The 5,589-nt window shown below is 44.0% G+C and overlaps 1 pseudogene; it reads left to right on the top strand.

Moving 5' to 3' along the window:
• Positions 1-331: 331 nt before the first annotated feature.
• Positions 332-4,108, top strand: LOC119733924 (annotated as a pseudogene).
• Positions 4,109-5,589: the final 1,481 nt, after the last annotated feature.

Here is a 5,589-nt window from a genome sequence, read left to right on the forward strand (position 1 = left end):
CTTTGCAGGCTACAGCAAGACGTTCGACGGACCTCTTCGAGATCCAGGCCGGAGTCCTGCATGGGGACACGCTGGTGCCCCTCTTGTTCGTGCTCGTTTTAGACTATGCACTGAGACGGGCAGTCGAGGGAAAGAAGGAGGAGCTGGGCTTTCCGCTCGCCAGGCGTAGGAGTCGGAGAGTGCCAGCAGTGGTGATCACTGACCTGTGCTTTGCTGATGACATCAGTCTCTTCTCCGACAAGGCGGACCAAGCACAAGCATCAATTGCAGCTGTGGAGCTTCAGTGCTGCCGAATAGGGCTACAGCTCAACTCGAAGTATAGACCAAGGTGATGGCATATGCATGTCACTCAGAGGACAGTATCATCAAGTCCCGAGATGGCGCTGCCCCAGAAGTAGTTGAGGAATTCAAATACCTCGGCGCCCTCATAGTATCGACTGAGAGTGAGATGAGACCGAGGAGAGCTTTAGCGTGGAAAGCCCTTCATGGTGTGAATCGAGTATGGAGAGCTGGTCTCACCGACGACATCAACAGACGTATGTTCGTGGCTACAGTTGAGTCTGTACTTCTGTTTGGAGCTGAGACGTGGACGATTACAGCCAAGCACGAATGCTTCACGCGAAAGCTACGGATGGCACTCAACGTCAGTAGGGAAGACAGTGCGCCCAACATCCAGCTCTACGACACCCTGCCCAGAGGTCGGGTGGCGGAGGGTGAGGCTAGCAGGCCACTTTGTGCGTCATCTACAGCTATAGCTGCGAGCCCGCTAGTACTGTGGGAACCTGTCGACGGGGCTAAGAGCAGGGGAAACTTAGGAGGAACTTTCTTTCGCAATTCGTCGACCAGTTGAAGAGGGACACAGCACAACAACACAGTTGAGCTGAGGACGCTGATGCTGGACTGTGATGCGTGGAATGCGACCATCAAAGTCTCCCGAGAAGGCGTCGGTTGAAGACGACCTCTCGCATGAGGATGATGGCGTGAATGTGCCATGTAATTTCTGAAGGGTAATAGTGTTTTGAGTTTTAAACAATTAAATTTTTGATCCAAGTGACCCCGTGATGACCTTTGACCCCAGTTTGGTCATGTAACATGTTGGGGCAAAATATATAGGAGCAATACACAATGTCAGCGTTTGTAACTTACTAACTCATTATACAGGGTGTTTCAAAAAAAGGAAACCAAGCTTTATTTTTGTTGATTCCTCGGGTATGACTGATTATTTAGGAAAATGGTAACAACCATCTGTTACATAACCATGTCTTCTTTTTTGACACTACGAACTCCATTTTACCGTCACGGATGACTGAGCACCAAGTGATGTAACTGACATGCCAAAAATAGCCTTGTACCACATGCACCATAAGACCAATTGACAGTTATCGGAGAGAGAGACGCTATCAGGAATGCGTTCACAGCAATGAGAACCAGGGCAGAGATTTTCGTTGAAAGGAATGGGAGCATGTTGAAGGACAGTGGGGTTACCTGAATCAGTGATAAACCTTGATATGTTTTAGCAATTGAATAAATGACTTTGATAATGTACGTCCTGGATTTTGTTATTTACAACATGTTGCAAACTGTCAATTGGTCTTATGGTGCATGTGGAACAAGGCCATTTTTGGCATGCATGTCAGTTACATTACTTGGTGATCAGTCATCCGTGACGGTAAAATGGAGTTCGTAGTGTCAAAAAGAAGACATTGTTATGTAACAGATGGTTGTTACCATTTTCCTAAATAACTAGTCATACCCGAGGAATCAACAAAATGAGCTCGGTTTCCTTTTTTTTAAACACCCTGTATAACTAACTATAGCTTACTATAACTATATTTTGTTTTATTGATGAGCCCGAGACTAAACGGATCGATGGTTAAACGGATAAAATGAATGAGAGAATTAACTTCAAAGAAAACAGTAGGCCGGTTGCTTAGAAGGAGTGCGTTCGATAACTTCCCCGGCTTACTCGCAACTGGCTCCTCGCGTAATGACAGACATGCACAGTGGAGCTAAATAAACGAACGGCTTTGGGTAAAGTTTCGAATAAGAGCTGGAAACATGGGCGTAGCCAGGAATTTTTCTAGAGGGGGGCAAAACATATTTACCAAACAATTCCTGTTTTTCTCAACATATTCTCGATTTAATCACTTTTAGAGGGGGGCAGGGACATTTTTCCTGGTCCCCAACCCATTAAATTTACACCAATATGACTTCTCGCCTCTTTTCTTTTCTTTTCTTTTTTTCTTCTTCATTTTTTTTTTTTTTTTTTTTTGCTTTTCAAGGGGGTTCCCCCTCCCCCTGCCCCCCCCCCTCGCGACGCCCATGGCTGGAAAGTTGAATTTTGACATGACACAGGTTGCATCCGAATCAGTTAACTGTCTAGAGCACGTCCACGCCCAGTAAAAATACGCGGGGACGCGCTGACAATAATTCGTAGCCGTAGCTCCGTGCATAGAGCTACATAAGGTTTGTAGCTCTGAGGCGCCCGCCGGACGTTGCATGGCCTTATGGAATACTTACCCAAGTAACCGGCTCGGCGAGTCGGTTACTTTGGCCAGGCTCGAGTAAGCGCGAGAAGTCACGTGAGAGGTAAATCAAACGCTGTCGCGCTTGCACGAGTAAGCGCAGGGGAAGTAATCGAACGCACTGATTATGGGTGTCGAGTACGAAAGTCTAGCTTGGTAACGTGTCAAGACTATAATATTATTTCACGTCTGATCTTTTTCAGTTACCTGCATAATATATCAGCCACGTTGACTAAGCTTGATAGGGTCGCCTCTGATGGGTTACCAGCCTTGCAAGAAGTGTAAGTCATTGAGTTGCTCTTCAATTAAGTATCGATTGCCATAGTTTTTCAGATAGCACTGCCAGGAAAAGTGATATTTTTTTCGGTCCCCAATTCTTACCATTTCATGAGAGCATCAAATGTTACCTGCAGTCATGTCAAGAAAATGTCTTTATGCACTGAATAATAATGTTCAATAAACGTTCCTTTAATTTTCAGAGTCGTTGATGACTACCGTCTTTGTTGTGCCCTATCCAAACTGCATCACTTTTCTATCGAGCAAAATTGTTCAACTACAGAGATAAAACCAGATTTGAATCTGTGCGACAGCCTTATGCCAAATAACATACTACGAGCGGTGTTGTGGGTATTGGGAATGAGCGCCCTCATTGGTAATTTGTCTGTCCTGATTTGGAGGCGAAAGCAGAAAGGGGGCGGGGTGCGTAAAAAGATGCACTCGCTTATGGTTGGAAATCTGGCCATGGCAGACTTCATGATGGGTGTGTACATGTTAATCATAGCTGCTGCAGATCTTACATTTGGCGATGACTACTTTCTTGTGGCCCCTAAGTGGCGCTCAAGCGTAATGTGTAAAGTTGCTGGAGTCTTGTCCATTCTGTCCAGCGAGGCTTCGGTGTTTTTTGTGACACTCATCAGCGTGGACTGCTTCCTGTGCATTGTCTTTCCGTTGAAAAACTTCTCTCTTGGGTGAAATCAACCACAACCATCATTGTTGTCTTATGGCTTTTTGCACTTTGTCTGGGAATCGTGCCGACACTTGCATTTGGGTCTGACTCAGATATATATGGACTTTCGGATGTTTGTATCGGCCTTCCTCTTACCACTAAGGCATCTGGTGTGACCACTAATGCATCTAATGTGACCACGCCAGTTAAGGCTTACAAAAGGCACCGGGACTGGACAATTCCCCTCGCATCTGGTGAGAAACCATCTTGGATCCTGTCAATCGTTCTCTTCCTTGGTGTCAATCTGGTTTCCTTTCTCCTTGTCCTGTGTTGCTACGTCGCCATCTTTATCAGTGTCAAGCGGAGGGCCAGTGCTGTCCGAACGAATGCCCGAAGGGAGCGTGAAGTCAAACTGGCGGTCAGGATGGCGTTGATCGTGATGACGGATTTCTGCTGCTGGATGCCAATAATCATCATGGGGATTCTGTCTCAGACAGGAACAGTCGCTCTATCCACCGAGGTGTACGCATGGGTCGTGGTTCTGGTTCTACCAATCAACTCGTCCCTCAATCCTTTCCTATACACTTTCTTAGCAGTTTGTTGCGCGACTAAACCAAAGGCAAAACACCGAAAGTGAATAAAATTATAGAAAAGTTCAATAACGCAAGGCTGGATCTGCGGGGTGGGGTGGAGGGGGCAAAACAAATCTCATGGACACAAACATAGCATCGCCCCCCCCCCTCCTCCCTGACAGCTTACCCCTCCCCCTTGAGCCAAAGCTGGATCCGTACCTGCAAACGTACACAATGCAGAGGTATAGCCAACAGCCATATACTGTAGGCCTACAGATGTCTGTTTATATTACAAAGTGATTCCTACCTTATATGATATGAAAATAGTCGTTGTGCAAAAGCTAAGTCGAAACCTTAATAAAATAGGCCTGGCACATCTTTTACTCCACAGACTAAATTTATTTCATAAGTGTTCATGAAATTGGGGAGTCGTGTTTCACGAAATTTTAAATGTGTTAGAGCAGATAAAGGCTCCGGAACATTTCTATTTCTTTCATTGGTTTGAGGATATAGCAAACTGCTCATTCTTATACTGTGAATGGTTATTAAAGACGATGAGTATCAAAATGTTTATTCCGATTGTTTTGGCCAAAACCTTGGAAATGTCATCATGACGGGTGTTCATCAGATGTTGTTGCAAACTTCGCTTTGGTTGATGCACACGGGATCGTTGGTCGTGTTTGTTCAGTTAACGGTTCTCACTACGTCAATTCGTGATGAAAAAAAAAGCGTGGGGGGGGGGGGAGACGAGCAAAGGTGTCTTCGGGATACATTCAATGAGGGCGCTCTGTAAAATAGGCGTAGGGCCTACCCATAAAATCAACACCGCCGTTGTGTATCTCTCGATTATGTAAGTTCAGAACGTTTCAAATTTAAATAAACCATCACTATTTTCGAATGGCAGAGGTTTACTAAAAGATTCATAAGATGATTTTTTTCACTGAAGCATGCATTTTGTAAATATCCTTTGTACTCTTAATTACAATTATGATAATAATGTTACTTGTCACAATTTCAAAAGGTCATGGTGTGCCCTAACACTTGAGGGCGCTTCTGCTGTGATATCACGTCAGGCAAACACTTTACAGTTTAAGGACTATGAATCCAAAATGTAGCCTATTAATAAAAAAAAATGTTGTGCACAAAGATAACTCATTGACTTGCTGTCGGATACTAAATCAATGAAGACATTAATACGAAGAACAGAGGATTGACACAACAGTTATCGAAGCATCAGGCAAGTTGAAATGCCGATTCAAGAAACCCTTATTTGTATGAATATTCGCATGTGGCAAAAAGAAAAGATTTTTTTTTGCATATGCCGAAAACTAACCTTCATAATTCTAAATTTTTGTGCAAATATTTTTTCATCCTTTTTAACATGTATTAAATGTAACTTCATGTCGATTAGTTAATGTACAAAAATGTGTCCTATTGCGTAAGCCTTTGCTGTGGAAAATGCTATGGTTATTACTGAAGTGGATACTATAATTTCTTAATGTACCGTGGCTTAAAAGTACTGAAATCAGATATTATTATAGGGCCA

Source organism: Patiria miniata, unplaced genomic scaffold (genome assembly GCF_015706575.1).
Source record: "Patiria miniata isolate m_02_andy unplaced genomic scaffold, ASM1570657v1 HiC_scaffold_26, whole genome shotgun sequence".
NCBI lineage: Eukaryota > Metazoa > Echinodermata > Asteroidea > Valvatida > Asterinidae > Patiria > Patiria miniata.